Consider the following 14,854-nt stretch of genomic DNA (forward strand, 5'->3'; position numbering starts at 1 on the left):
TCTGTAGCCTCACTCAGTATCAGTTTGAGGGCAACTCTGCCACGGGACACTGGGGTTACATCTTTGGAGAACACACAGGTGAGATTGAGCTGACTACTGGTGAGTACTAAGTAACTGCTGGAACCCTTTTATTCGATTACTCTCCATGACCAGGTTGCTCCCTTTCCGGGCATTCTCTGGGGACCTTTCTTTTCTATGGATGTGAATCTTTTCATCTCCTCTCTTTTTGCTATCCGGCTTGCCATTCTTTTCATCAGACTCTATAGTACATCTTAAAACCTCTATGCCTCTCTCCCTAGTATCTGATTGAAGCTTTCTTTGCATTTCTTCCTTACATTTTCCTTTGTCTTCAAAGTTGACACAAAGTGGTTTAAGTCTCCTGGGGCTGATAATTAGGCCTATTCGAATGAATGTGGGAAATTGAAGTCCCCAAGAATGAGGAATAGGCACGGGATTGATCATTCCATTAAGAACGCATCCCTGGACTTTCCCATAGATGGAGACTGGCCTCAGTGAGGGATTTGAGTCTCTAAGAGCTGAAGGCAAGCATCATGGTAAGGAGTTTAGTCTCCAAGACCCACTGGAAATCTTATCTCCATGGTGAGTTCAAGTCCTAACACCCATTGTAAGTTGTCTCTTTTGTCTTATCTCCTAAGGCTGAGGCTGCTGTATGGTTTTCCTCATATTTATCATCCTTCAACAGCACTTTAGTGAGCCTTGATTTCTGGAGCTACCCTGACAAACTTTGATCTCATTCTGTTTATTAAAGAGTTCGTAGCGTAGTGGTTACGAATCGGGCTGCGAACCAAAAGGTCAAAGGTTCGAAACTACCAGCTGCTCCACAGGAGAAAGATGAGGCGTTCTGCTCCTGTAAAGAGTTACAGCTTCGGAAACCCTGTTCAGGGTTACTATGGGTCAGAACTGACTCGACGGCACTTAACAACAACAACAAGATCCTGTTACCTTCGGAATCTTCACGTTCTTTCTGCTCATCAATCCCTACTTGATTGGCTCAGTCTCTCAGTGCCAGTCTGAGCCTGAACATTATTTGTTTTGTTTTCTAAGAGTTTTTCTCTTCCACACATAAAAGTGTGAGAACACTGAACATCACTCTGACACCTAAAAATTCTTTCTTCCCTGAATTAAATAGACAGACTTCAGATACTTACTTTTCTTTCTTGTGTCAAGGACTTCTTAGGCCCTTTGCAGGATGCTGTTTAACTCTTGTACTATAATCTTGTTCCCTGTGTGGGTGGACATTCTGGCTGGGGCCCCTTCTGCCCCTTAGACCCCTTTACCTCCTTACCACAGAAAGGGATCACATTCCCTCCTGGTTTCTGAAAGTACTTGTTTTCCATGCCCTTGAATGCTTGGACTATTTTGACATGTTTGTAATCCATCTCTGAACCAGATTAGCCTTTGCTGCAGGGACGTGAGGCCACATGGGTTCTCCCCCTGACCCTCCTAAACCAAAGTATTTTGGAAGTTACTCAAGGGATAGAGAAAACCCCCACAACCTTCTTGAGCAGGCTGACTGAGGCACTCAGAAATTATACAAATGTGGACCCATATTCAGATATAGGGAGGGTGGTCCACCTATTTTTTGACTCATGCTTACTTAGATATGAGAAGAAAATTAAGGAAGGTAGAACTGGGGCCTGATACCACTTTATCTTGACTAGTGGAAGAGGTTAACCAGGTTTTTAATCATCATGATAAAGCTGAGGCTGACTGAGAGGACTGAAAAATTGAGATGTAGGTGCAACTGTTGGAAGTCATTTCAGGATGCCCAGGAAATTGTACCTCTCTCCATAGCTCCTTTGGGTATAGTGGCTGAAAAGGTAGCAGAAGAACAGCCGAAAGCCTCTGCCAGAAGATAATTGTGATCCTAACCAATGCTACAGTTTGGGGCACATGGGACACTGATGACAGGATTTCTGGAATGTTGTTCATCAGGGAACAACATTGACCCCCACTGGCTTACCAAATTTAGAAAAACCTCTCAAGCTGTTTGTCCATAAAAAATGGGGGTAGTACCAGAGTGCTTACCCAGAATCCTGTTCCCTGAACAATGGCCTTATTCTTACTTCTCCAAACAATTAAATGAAGTAACAAAAGGATAGCACCTCTCAGAAGCAGAAATACTTCTAGTTAAAGAAGCTTCCAAGCTAACTTTGGGAGGCAAGGTAAAAGTTCTTACTCTTCACTAATAACTTACAGTCTTCGATGCTAAAGGAGATGCTTGGCTAATTGGAGTGCTAATACTATTTGTACCTCCTCCAGGCATGGCTTTCCCATGTGCCTACACTAGCAATCCTTGTAATAGTTTAGTCTGTTCAAATGCCATGGGCTTCATAGCCACCCGTTGCCTAAGCCTTCATCTTACATATGGCCAGTGCACTCTAGGATACATAGCATCCAAGATATTTCTTTATAATTATATACACTTCTCACCCCATGCTAAATGCTAGCATAAACTCCTAGACAATATCTTAACTTTGGACAGGAATTTTTTTACATTAGTAGAACCTTGAGTGGACTTCTAGTATGACTCTGTGGATCAACACTGGACTGTGAACCACAAGGTCAATGGTTCAAATCCAAGATCTGCTCCTCAGAAACCCTATACATGGTTGCTATGAATTAGAGTGGACTCGATGACAAGTAACAACAACAACAACAACAGTCCCTTGAGCATGGTACATTGAACATGAATTCATTATCTTAGTGTGGCATTGCAACTTTGCTCTGGACTGCAAAGACACTTTTAACCACAAGATCGGTGGATCAGATTCACCAGCCACTCCTTCTGAAACCCTAAATAGGGTAGTTATGGGACAGAACTGACTCTACAGCACTTAACAACAATGACCTCATTGCAGAACTGGAACTTTCTAATGAGATAGGTTGTTGTTGTTGTTATGTGCTGTGGAGTTGGTTCCGACTCATAGCGACCCTGTACAGGGTTTCTGAGGCTGTAAATCTTTACAGGAGCAGAACACCTCATCTTTCTCCCACGGAATAGCTGGTAGTTTCGAACTGCTGACCCTGAGGTTCGCAGCCCGATTCGTAACCACTACGCGAGGAGCCTTAAAATAAATACAAGAATTCCTGAACTCATTAGCTGTATAAGCAGTTGACTGTTCGCCTCTCAGGGCCGTGTTTGTGCAATCATAAATACTACCTGCTGTATGTACATCAATAATGTAAAACCTGAGATATTGTTGTTAAGGGCCATTAAGTCAGTTTTGACCTATAGAGACCCTGTATAGGATTTTCAAGGAGCAGCTGGTGAGTTTGAACTGCAAACACTGTGATTCAAACCAACTTTGCAGTCCAGCACATTAACCTGCAGCACCACACCAGGACTCTGATATTAATGATAGTGTTCAATTACTTCTGCATTCCATTGGGTAAGTTTTCATTGGAATGGGCATTTGAGCCATCGTAAATACCACCTGTATGTACATAAATAATTCTGCAAAAGTTGAGATGAGAGTCAATGAAATCCTTCACTGTGTCATTTGGCTCTGTGAATTTAGTATGCCCCAGTTACTGCCAGGCCTTACTGGCTCAATAGGAAACCAGTCCTGAAAGCCCTAGCTTTAGGCTCTACTTTTTCATATTATCACTGTTTTTGTTTTTCTTCTCCTACTTCTTCTTCATATGCATATTTCTATTTGGCCCCTGCCTCATCAATCTTTTGGATATGTTCCTGGATTCTCACCTACAAATGTTGATTTTAGAGGATTATCAGCCTTCTACCTCACCTCCTCCTGGGTCTTTAGCATTGGCTGAGAGAGACTTGCACAATGTTTGATAACCTATATTCTAGTACCAGCTGGAAGCAGGTCCAAGAAAATAAGACCTCCATCCCTTATCCCACAAAATATTTTTGATTGTGAGTTTCTCTGGTTGGGTGGGTGGATGGTAGTGTAAGGGAACGTGAGAAAAATTAGCAGCAGAAAAGCAGCATTGGAAAAAGATCACTAGAACCATAACAAGAAAACCCTACAAATACAAAGAATAAAGGGACAGGGTGTGGACAAGTAATAAAAAATCTCTTTGTCAGACTGGCAGGATATAAACAAGGTAAATCAAAGAAATGATCTCCTTATATGCCTCAGGAACACAGAGGAACTTGTGAACCCTTCCTCCCTATTCAGCTACTTATCGGGGATTGCTAAATATAAGGCACTTGTTAATCTCCCCCTTAATTAGGTATAAACACAACTTAGAATGTAAGCACAGTGCTATGCTGCTGCCAATGACACATCTTCTCAACAGATATTTTCCACATTGTAATAGGCTTCTTTAATGCTATACTTCATGACTGTACAGTCTTCTGTAGCCCAACCTAGTATCAGTGTCATTATCTTCCATGATGTAATCTTGAACAGTAAAAGGTTAAAACATTCACTGCCCTCTCCGTCTAGGAGACAAGCTGAAATGTTCATCAGGTTACTGAGTGGGAAGACTACTCTCTACCCAGGAGTCAAATGAGAATGTTAATCAGGTTGCTGAATGGAAGGAATCCTCTGGTTTCCTCCTGTCTTCAAACAGGTCTACAACCTAACACCTCCCCTATTTTGATCCCATAGAAGTTTACACTGCCCTATATTCAGGGCTCAGAATCTGGAGAAAGTTGCTCCTCTGAGCCAATCGGCTTAATAAAATCTGAAACTCTGCTTCACCAATCCGAGTAGCCTTGGTTTCTTCGATGACGGATCAAGAGCTGCAATGACACTCTTGAATCTAAAACTGCTGTAACATTTGGTTCCCTAACTGGGAAACGGACCGTGCTGGCCCCTTGAGCTACCGGATTGGAGTCAGGGAGTGGCTGATGGTGAGCTTCTCTTGGCAGACGGTGTGCTACCCTCAGATTTGACAATACCAACTCCTCCTCCAAGTGGGGTTAGGCAGCCACCACACCCACCTCTCCCGACTAGACTCAAAAGGAAAGGTTGAACGAGATAAATCAGCCAGGACTTTTGGAACAGGTACAGCCCCTGGGCTGGGTTAAACCCAGTCAGGCCTGTCCTTAAGGACAGAGTGGAAGGTTGATCCCCTTCCTAGAGGCCTCAGTCAGTAACTCCCCTAAGGGGGGTGGAACAGCCATAAACTGTGTGATTGGTTGAGTGCAAGTAGCCAAAGTTTGACTTTTCACACTTGGTCTGTGTGGTTCCACGGCTCCAGCTGCAAAATACTTAGGTGATATGGGGAATTATTATAGTTAAGTCAACAGTCTTGGAATGTATGTTAATGAATTAAAAATATAAAAAGGGAGGTCTTCTGTGCAGGAGTGTGTGTGTCTGGTACCGGGCTAGTAGCGAATCTCATACAGTTTAAGGAGACGGTCCTCACTGCTAGAACAAAGTGCACTCCTTGTTCGAAACTCTCCAAAGCTGAGACACTTGAAAATTCTTGCAAGAGGAACAACAAAGTCTGGACCCAATCTGTCAGTTGTGAACGTACCACAATGAGTGGCCCGCTGGATGTTTGGATAGCTGGGCCCAGGTGCATAGTAACCACACAGTCCAAGCAGCATTGCCAAGAATCTTTTCTCGGGAGTCTTAAGCCCTGTGTCCTCTGCATTCACTTCTGCCTTCACTGTGAGATCCCCTTTTGCTTTATTCTGGTTGTGCACATTAGGGCATGGTAGACAGGAAGTGATTTCCTAAATGTGACCCTTCTGTTTCTGTTAAGGTTAACCTTGGTATCTAAAATAAAAATGCAGGCCTCCATCTGAAAGAAAAGTGCTGTAAGGCATAATTCTATCTGACCTCTATATGGGTACCCTCCTATGACATCAAAAGAAATGGTGTTTTACTATAATATAGCTTGGCCAATGTATGATCTAGTTGATGGGGAAAATAATCATTGAAAGGATCCTTAAAATTATTATACCATCTTACAGCTTGAATTTTAAAGCACTGTGTCTATTTGTTTGTAAAATTACTATGTTTTTGTCCTGTAGTTATGTTTAAGAAACTGAAAACAACCTGGAATTCCAAGAATATGTAAGTTATATCACATATATGTAACATAATGCACTTATACCACTAATAGGAAAGTTATGCAGAGGAAAAATGAATACAGATGAGTATTAGGTGGAAGCAGTTCTAAGCAGGCCTGTTTGTGATTATACAAAGAGATATAAATGCTTACCTTTTTGTGAAATAAAGCTTTTGATTGTAACTTTGTCTTATTACAACTCTTAGTATACCAGCAGATGCCATTAGGGAAAAGTATAACTTAACCTAATGAACGTGTTTGGCCACATTCAGCCACTGAAAAAAAGTTTGGAAGTGATTTCTCTATACCATACCCTTCTAGGGACCCATTTTGGTAGAGGGCTACCAGGAACAGAGGCAAGGCAATACCCTCTCTGCAGATGCCAATAATATCCAATGAGGAAGGGCAGGCTATAGGATATTACTGGGCACATACTTCTTTCTCTGTCTTGGACTTGTTAAACAGGGAAAATTCAAATTCTTATTATTGAGATACTGTTGTTCAGTGCTGTCGGGTCGGTTCTGATTCATGACGGTGACCCTGTGTGGATTTTCTGAGAAGCGACTAGTGGGCTTGAACCACTGACCTTGCAGTTCAGATGGACTTGGCAGCCCAGCATACTGACCCACAATGCCACACCAGGATGACTCAACCAAACTAACAAATTTATTAACAACTATTTTTGCTACCCATCACCCTAATTAGGCAGATATTCAGGCTCTATTGACAATGCTCTTGACCAGCAATGAAAAAGGCTGGTCTGAGATAAGGCATGGACGAAAACAGCACACATCCATGGGGAAAAAAACAAAACAAAACAAAAAACTGAACAGGACCCTTGTTCCAGTCAAGGCAATTCCTCTAGCTGACACAAATTGAAATCTAAGTGTTCCTGCCGCAACTAGAACACTATAAAAGGTGTATTCTCAGAGGTCTGAAGAGGAAGTTTACAAACAAAAGAACTTCAACATGGTATGGGCAGGACAGTTCAGCAGAAATCAACTGAGGACCCCTCTGAATTCTTTAAATTAATCTACCATGCTTAATGTAAGTACACAGACTTTGATCCTGAGAACTCAGCAAATATCCTAATGGTTAACATGATTTTTATCTCCCGAAGTACACAGGATATTAAAAAGAATTCACAGAAATTCAACAGGGTAATTGGCATGAATCTATCTCAACTGGTGAACATCACCTTCAAGGTATTTAACAGCTGAGAGCACGAGAAGTCTCAGGCCATAACTGTCTTCCTAAAAGACCACTAAAGGTAAGTCTGTGGGACCCCAGGGAGGATCCCTGAAAGGAACAAGGGTCTTGAGGACTGATGTGCTTATGCAAAAACTGGATACTGAAAAAAATAAATGCCCAAATCTCAGGGAAGGATCTGGCAGAAAAAGCCATCCAACTCAACAGATGGTTGAACAAGTTTCATTGTCTTCTGAAGACTAACATTGTCAGGGGGTAACAGGCCCAGCATGATTCGGTATCAACCTCTGCCACCCCTATGGCCCCCACCCCCGGGACTTCAGCTGAAAATAACAATGGGAACAGTGATGGTGATTGAAATCTCAGGGAAGCCTGAGACCAGTTCTTCCTGAAACCCCTGGACTGCTTCATTGAGGAAAAGAAAATAACTGTCTGGTCCCCTTACTGGGCCAGGACCTGCTTCCAAGGTTGCATGTTCAAATAGCTTTCTGAAACCAAAAGTCTGCAGATGGAGGTGCCAGTCACATTGGCCTGAGGAAATCAACAATCAGGTAAACCCCTCGTGTGGACTAGTGGAACTCCGGGGAGAGCCAACAAGCATCCCCTGTTGAGGTCCAATTGAAGCCTGGAAACTGACCACCCCACAGAAACCAATATCCTCTCTTGAAAGAGGCTGAAATTTTTACTCTAACCAGCTCATGCCCATCCCCATCAAGTTGTCTCCCTGATGTAAAAGAAGGGAAGCCTATAGCTCACAACAGAATGGATAGGCAATACCAAGGTTATTTTACTGGACAACTCTGATATTACCCTGAAATTATGGAGCAGAGAAAGCATTTATTCAGAGCTGATGCCCTGAATTCAGATGTCTGTCTAGTCTCCTAAACTGTGAGAGAATGAGTGTTTGTTAAAGTCATCCATTTGTGGTATTTCTGTTAGTACAGCAATAGATAACTAGGATTTATATTAGAGAGGTTCTTACTGTTTAAGACCTTTGCAATTTCAAAGATTTTTACCTACCAAATAGAGTCCTGGTGTGGCAGTTTAGTATAAGCTGGACTGCTAACCACAAGGCTGGTGGTTCAAATCAATCAGCAGCTCCTAGGATACCCTGTATAGGTTCAATATGAGTTAGAACTGACTCAGTGGCTCTCAACAGCAACAATGACTTACCAAACTTAAAATCTACTACCAAGAGAATTTTGGGTTATGTCCTACTCAAGCATATTGTTAGTACCAGAATGCTTCCTTGCAGAAACTGTCTTAAGCAATAATACAACATTCCTATTATGTATTTTTTTAAATAATTAGATTATGTTTTCTTGTTTCCAAAATTGCAGTCATAGATTCATGGACTATGATATTTTAATATGCAGACATCTCTCTTGATATGAGGAGTTAGGAAAAGAACAAACTTAAATCTTCTTTAGCGTTCCAGCAAAATATATCTTAACCATTACCTGTTTAAATAGGGCCACTAACTGTCAAGTTAAAAAACAACAAATGAACACATGTTTTATAGATTATTTGGGGATGTTAAAGTACTCACTCAAACATCATTTAGAAAATGATTCATTCTTGTTATTGGGTGCAGTTCAGTTGATTCTTACTCCTAATAGCTCCAAATTTTCAGAGAATTGCACTCAATAGGGTTTCCAAGACTATGACATTTTAAAGCACATCACTATTTCCTAAAGGGTATTTATCTTTCATCATATTCCTGCCTCACTTCGGACATCTACTCAATGCTCCTTCTCTATTGTTTATACTTTATATATGCATATATTCAGCACAAAATAGCTTATTTCTACTCATAGTTTCTTTTTTATAATTTAGAGTTACCAAGAGATTTTGAAATGACAACTCTCATCCCACACTGTGCTTTCATGATTCTTATCCAAGTACTCACTCCAGCTCAAATGCTTCTGATACTAGCAGTCTCCTGAACTTGTGTGTTAGATCCCTACTGCTGTTGTAATATAAATACCATAATCAGCAGCTTTAAAGAACAGGAATTTATGGTCTCACAGTTGTGGAGACAACAAGTTAAAATTAGAATCTCAGTCATGTTGATGCCTTTTTTTAGGTAGTCCCAGGAGTTCATTGGGTCTTTGGTTCTTCACCTGACATCAGTCTTTGTCTGTTTCCATGCTATATACCTAATCTGCTTTAAAACTCAGAAGTGTTTATATTAAGAACTCATTCTACTTGAGTAGGGTCTAATTAACATATAAAGGAAAACCCTATGTCCAAACAGGATTACATCCACAAGTATAGGTGTTAAGATTCCAACATATATTTGGGTATAGGGTGGGGTGTTCAATTTGAACCACAACAATTTTGTGGTTACTTTTTGGAATTCTTAGTAAAAATAGAGTAATTCTCTCCCTTTTTTCTTAACTCAAGGTATTATTCTCCATATAGCAGGATGGCCAGGGGTATCACAATGATTAGTTATTATTAGAATGGGAGGGTCATTGCATGATATAAGATATGAGAATCTGTAGTGTGGAGAAAATTATTTTACCTGAAAAGAGTTTGCCATGAAACAAAATACTGTAATTAACATGTTCATTTTAATTCATATTAAATCCTAACCAGAGTAATAAAACTGGAACCCTGTTGCTGTTGTCTGCTTTAGAGTTGTTCTGATTCACTGCAACACTATATAGAGTTTCTGAGGATGTAAATTTTTACAGGAACAAAATGCCTAATCTTTCTCCCTCTTGGCTGCTAGTGCATCTTATTTGTTGACCTTGTAGTTAGCAGCTCAATGAACAATACACTACGCCATTTGTTGTTGTTGTTGTTAGGTGCCATTGAGTTGGTACTGACTCATAGTGACACTATGTAAAACAGAGAAAACACTGCCCAGTCCTGGGCCAACCTCATGATTGTTGCCACACTTGAGCCCATTGATGCTGCCATTTTGCAAATCCATCTCACTGGGGCTCTTCCTCTTTTTCTCTGACCCTCCTCCTTACCAAACATGATATCCTTCTCCAGCGACTGGTCCCTCCTGACAACATGTCCAAAGTATGAGAGATGAAGTCTGGTCATGCTGGCCTCCAAGGAGCACTCTGGCTGCACTTCTTTCAACACAGATCTGTTCGTTCTTTTGACAGCCATAACACTTTCAATATTATCTTCCAACACCATAACTCAAAAGCATCAATTCTTCTATGGTCTTCCTTTTTCACTGTCCAGAATATGCCACTAGGGCTCCTAAAATTGGAATGTTGTTGTTGTTGTTGTTAAGTGCTGTTGAGTTTGTTCTGAGATTGGGTTTCTGAGACTTTAAAACTTTGTTGGACCAGAAAGCCTCAACTTTCCCCCATGGAATTGCTGGTTGTTTCCAACGGCCCACCTCTCAATACACAGTCCAGTGCCTATTGTATGGAGCTACCACGCTCCCTTAAATTGAAAATGTTGTTGTTGTTGTTGTTAAGTGCACTCGAGTTGATTCCAACTCATACCGATCCTATACAGGGGTTTCTGCAGAGTGGCTGGTGAGTTTGAACCACCGACCTTGTGGTTCAAACAGACCTTACTCTCCAGTGCATTATTCTACATCACCACACGAGGATTCTATAAATTGGAATAGGCAATTCATTTGTTCATAACATGTAACCAAAACCATAAATGACTAGTGAAAAGCTATGTGATCTTGTTCCTTGCAATCAGTTTGATTTTTGTTGTTGTTGTTGTATAGCCTAGATTAGAATAGGCAACAACAACAACAACAACAAAGCTCTAAATGATTGCAAGAAACAAGATCATGGGAGTTTTCACTAGTCATTTGTTTTGCTTGCATATTATGTATAAACAAAGTGCAGAGAATGCTAATTTTATTAGTGTATCCAAATGGTTGAGGATCTAGTGAGAGTGTCTTTGGGGAGAAGTATCAATTAGTGAACCTAGTATAAACACAATTTCCACACAATACTCTCTGTCTTATGGGACTTAATAAATGTGCTTGGAACAAAACTAAGTACTACTATTTATTATTCATGCCTTGGCTTACATTTCACCTTATTTAGGAAGGGTTTTTTTTTTTTTGTTGTTGTTGTTGTTGTTATTGTTTTTTAATTCCCAAGACAATGTCATCTACAGTCATTTGAGATAACAGTTTAGGTGTCAGAAACCTAGACTGATGTTACTGAAGTTCGTAACTTGGAGATTTTCAATGCCAAAGATAACATGCAGCCCAAAGAAACAGTAACACCAGACTTTGTTTCTAACTTCTTTCTTCAAAGAAAATAAAAATTAGCCATGCATCCTCAATACTGTCCTAAAGAAAATTTACTAAGAACAGTAAGACAAATGCATTCTCACTTTTCGTAACACATTTATTATGTGGCATATGTATGAGAGAAGAAACTGTTCTTATTCTCCAAAAAAAAGTACCTTTCTGTCAATCCTTTAAAGAGAAAAGATGCAAACATTCATATATTTTTAAGGTGTTAATTTGAGCATGTTAAAATGAATTATTTGTGAAGAGAGATTTAAGGCTCTAACTCAATGACATTATATCCAAAAATAGAATCCCTGGTAGCACAGTGGGTTAAGAGTTGTGCTGAAAACTGAAAGATGTGTGGTTTGAATCTACCAGCTGTTCTGCTGTAGAGAGATGAGGCAGTTTGTTTTCATAAGGAAGCTAATGGAACTGTAGTACTCGATCTTATAGGATTGCTGTAAATCAAAATCAACTTGACAGTAGTGGGTTTTGGTTTATTTCCAGCAATGAAATTATTTAACCTCTTATCCAATATATAGCACAATTTTATTTCTTAAAACATAATGCATTTTCAAAGAAATCATAAAGTAGAAACACTAAATTTTGAGAAATATTCCTTTATTCTTTCTTTAAGCTACTGGGTTGATTTTGACCTTTGTGCAAATATAGCAGATAAAACAAACTAAAAATTTCAACAAGGCATAGCTAGTATGGATCACTTTAAGATATAATAATGCTTTAATCATATTCTTTCTAACATATTTGAAGAAAAATATGAAGACACGTCAGAGAGATAAACAAGTCCACGATACAAAACCTCCACCTTCGATGAAACCAGACATCAACAAATCACTAATTCAAGTATTAAGGCAAGATATATATTTGTTCAATACTTCAGGATAAATAAGATATGTACCTTGTCCTCAAAAATACTAAATTAAATAGAAAAGAAGAAAACGGAGGAAAATATGTTACGATTTTAAAGGTGCTATTGAATCACCTGTAATTTATAGCAACCCTAAGGAGCTCTGGTAGCGTAGTGGTTACGAATTGGGCTGCTAACCTCCAGGCCAGCAGTTCGAAACTACCAGCTGTTCCTGTAAAGATTTACAGCCCCAGAAAGCCTGTGCAGGGTCGTAATGAGTCAGAACTGACTCCACGACACATAACTACCACCAAGTACAATAGAAGAGAACACCTGAGCCATTCTCACAACTGTTATTAAATTTGAGCTCATTGATAAAGCCACTGTGTCAATCTGTCTCCTTGAGGGTCTTCTTTTTTTGTTGACCCTCTACTTCACCATGAATAATGTTCTTTTCCAGGAACTGGTCCCTCCGGATAACATGTCCAAAGTTCAAGAGATTGAATCTTTTAAGAAGCTGTCTGGCTGGATTTTTTCCAAGACAGATTTGTTTACATGGCAGTTGATGTAAACCAAAATTTTTCAAAGGATTAATAGGTTAAGACAAGGCTTTCCATTATCAATTGAAACAGGATCATTGCTATAGACTTTATAGTAATGCAAAAAAAATAAGGAAAGTAAGAATATTATAAAATTTATCAATGAATTTATTGATCTAAGACAAATGAAGTATTACTGGAGAAACACAAGTAATAAAAACTTATGTAAGAGGCACACTAGAGTTGCAGATAAAAAAAGGTAAATACTGTTACATACATAATCTTTCAGTACAATTAATAACCAACAATAACCTATGAGTGAATAGATAGACAGATGTGCAAGCTTAACAGGTATGGGTAGGCAATAGAGACAATTGAATTAGCAGAGGATATTTCTACATAAGTATTTGCATATGCTGTTAATAAATTCATGTATATAATAGAGAGAACAGGGTATTTCCTGTTCATGAAAACTTCTATAAACAATACTATAACAAACACCTTTTTGAAATGAATATCTTGTCTTGAGGGTTGGACCACAGTCAATTGGAATAAAGTAATTCACAAGACAATGATCTACAGCCTAGTTTTGTGAGTAGTGGCCAGGGTCTTAAAAGCTAGCAAACAGCCTTTTTAGACACAAATCTAAAATTCAAATATTGCTTAAGAAAAGCAATATTATCTGGAGGAAAGAAAAGTGAAAACAATTAGGACTCAAGATAACAATTAGTCCAAAAAACTAATGGGCAACAGAAACTTCAGCTTCCACTAGCCTGAGACCAGAAGAACTAGATGGTGCCTGGCTACCATTGCTGACCACTCTGATCAGATCAACACATTATTGTGATGTTACTAAATGTTTCAACCCACAGCTTTGATATGCCAAGGAACAACTGGTAGATTTGAACTGTCAAGCTTACGATTAGCAATCTAGTGTTTATCCTACAGTGGCACACCAAGACTCCTTGCAAAGTTCTAGAAATAATGGGAGAAAAATGTAGAACAAAATTCAAAATCATAAAATACAGCAGACTTATTGGTTTGACAAAGATTGGTAAAACAGGCATTCTAATAGCACTTAGACACCCTTCAAATCTGGAACTGAATTCACCTCCAGGGATCACCTTATAGCCAAATAATAGTAACACTCCTGAGGGATGAATCCCTTAGAGTAATCAACCATACAAGGACAAAAGGGTAGCATTTGCCCCAGAAATAATCTTTGTTGTTGTTAAGAGTCGAGTCAGTTCTGACTCATAAGAACTCTGTATAGGGTTTCCAAGAAGCGGCTGGTGAGTTTGAACCACTGACCTTATAGTTCAAACTGACCTTGAGTTCCAGTGCTTTATCCCACAGCACCCCACTAAACTAAGCTTAGAAGGCAGAAAGTTTCAAGAACAGAGAGTGGGTTGAAACAAAGAACACAGGAAGCAGGAAGAATGCTGATATATTGAAGAAATTGCAATTAACCTTATGAAACAAAATGTGTGTAGACTGTTGAATGGAAAAAAAAAAATTGCTCAGTAAATTTTCATCCAAACCACAATAAAAAAAACTAAGAAAATTAAGAATTTATGTACTCAATACATTATATGTTAAAATTATATTTAAGTTATTAAATCCAATTTTCAAAATTTTTCAAGAAGAAAATTTCAGGCTTAAATGACTTCACTTGTTAATTCTCCAAATAAACAGAACAAAGTAACATTATCTTTATTTAAACTTTTCCATATTATAGGGAAATACAAAAGAAATATTCCCCAACTCTGTCTAAAGAGAGTATAGTTTTAAACATAATTCTGACAAGGATATTTCAAGAAATGAGATATATAATCTAATATCTGTCATGAAAATAGATACAAAGTCTCAAAACAAAATGTTATGTAAAGAAACCTTATTATATATTGAAAGAAAAAGACTTTCAATATCAAGTTGAAATTGTTGTATGATAAAATAATAAATTTTTGACATGATATTATAGGGGAATGT

At 39.0% G+C, this 14,854-nt stretch overlaps 1 pseudogene; it reads left to right on the forward strand.

Annotated features, from left to right (window-relative positions):
- The first annotated feature begins 496 nt into the window (after positions 1-496).
- LOC102831047 overlaps positions 497-14,854 on the forward strand; it is a 117,126-nt pseudogene continuing 102,768 nt past the window's right edge.

Source organism: Chrysochloris asiatica, unplaced genomic scaffold, assembly GCF_000296735.1.
Source record: "Chrysochloris asiatica unplaced genomic scaffold, ChrAsi1.0 scaffold00022, whole genome shotgun sequence".
NCBI classification, from domain to species: Eukaryota; Metazoa; Chordata; class Mammalia; order Afrosoricida; family Chrysochloridae; genus Chrysochloris; species Chrysochloris asiatica.